The sequence below is a fragment of the Vicugna pacos genome, chromosome 15, assembly GCF_048564905.1.
Source record: "Vicugna pacos chromosome 15, VicPac4, whole genome shotgun sequence".
NCBI classification, from domain to species: Eukaryota; Metazoa; Chordata; class Mammalia; order Artiodactyla; family Camelidae; genus Vicugna; species Vicugna pacos.
This window is the reverse complement of record NC_133001.1, coordinates 58,452,161-58,453,588: the sequence shown is the minus strand read 5'-3', so window position 1 is coordinate 58,453,588 and position 1,428 is coordinate 58,452,161. Positions and strand designations below refer to the sequence as shown.

Here is a 1,428-nt window from a genome sequence, read left to right as displayed (position 1 = left end):
TATTATTTCAAATGTACATTTAGTTACTGTAATAGCTTCTTAAAAAAAATTGGAAACTTCATAAAGGCAACGTAGGGCAAATGATGCTCCTTTCCCTGGTGGAGTAAAAATACTCCAAAATTGGCTTCTTTCTGAAATCAATGAGAAAAATTGGGGGGGAAAAGTTAATATCAATATTTGCAGATCTCTGGAAATTAACAAAAGGTTATAACAATTCAAGGAGTGTTTACTCATGAAAAATGATGTGTTTTTGCCTCTTTCTCTCACCTCTTTTATTGGAATTCCCATCATGTGTGTGTTTGCTTAGAGAATTTCAGTGGAGAGAATTTCGCTTTCAGAACTTTAAAGGTGTTGCTCTTCTGCATCTCCCTTTTAATATTTCTAACAAGAAATCGGCTGTCATCTTTATATTTTTCTCTGTTTGCAGTGCATATTTTTCCCTCTGGTTGATTTGTAAATGATATTTCTCTCACTGGTTTTGAACAATCTGATCATAATGCGCTTAGTGTTTTGTTTTGTTTTGTAATATATCTTGTCCTGAGAGTCACTGGACTCCTTGGATCTGTGAATACACAGTTTCCTCAAATTTGGAGATGTTCAGCCATTTAATGATTCAAATCTTTTTTCTTCCTCCTCCTCTTCCATTTCCTTCAGCGACACTCATCACATGTCTGTCAGGCTACTTAGAGTGTGCCCACTGCTGCCAGATGCTAACTTCATTTTTTCCAACCTTCTTTCTCTTTTGTTGCTTCATTTTTTATTGTCTTTTGTGGCATCTTCAAGATCACTAATTTTTTTTGTCTTAAACATCTAATCTGCTGGTAATCCCATCCACTTTATTTTTTATCTGAAACATTTTCTCTCTAAATGTTTAATACAGTTCTCTTTTCTCTCTTCCATGTCTGTATGGAACTTGAATGTGTGGATCACAGTTATAGAACTGTTCAGTGTTCTCATCCGCTAATTCCAACACCTGTGTCAGTTCTGGGTTTTAATTATTTCTTTCCTCATCATGCACCATGCTTTCCTGCCCCTTTGTATGCTTGGTCATTTTTTTAAATATAGAATATGTCACAAATTTGCGTGTCATCCTTGCTTAGGGGCCAGGCTAACTGTCTCCGTATCATTCGAATTTTAGTGTATGTGCTGCCAAAGTGAGCTCTGCTTGGTAAGTTTTGGTTGGATACCAGAGTTTGAATAACTTTCCTGTGCACACCCAGGACTCGTACCAGAATGCATTGTCGGAGAGCTGCTGAACTCGGGTCCAGCTGCTCACGGCTCAGGAGACAAGTGTTGTAGGAAAGGGAAGGCTGCTTTACTCAGGAGGCTGACAACCTGGGGAGAAGGTGGACTTGTGTCCAGGAACCAACTCCCATTGCTACTCAGGGACAAGAGCTTTTAAAGGGAAGTTTCGGGGGTGTGTGGGCA

General features: G+C 38.9%; 1 non-coding gene across 1 annotated transcript; it reads right to left on the bottom strand.

The window, feature by feature from the left end:
• Nucleotides 1–1,055: 1,055 nt before the first annotated feature.
• Nucleotides 1,056–1,162, bottom strand: LOC116283541 (U6 spliceosomal RNA). Its single transcript, XR_004193174.2, has one exon. It is a non-coding gene; the product is annotated as a U6 spliceosomal RNA (small nuclear RNA).
• Between the last annotated feature and the right edge of the window lie 266 nt (nt 1,163–1,428).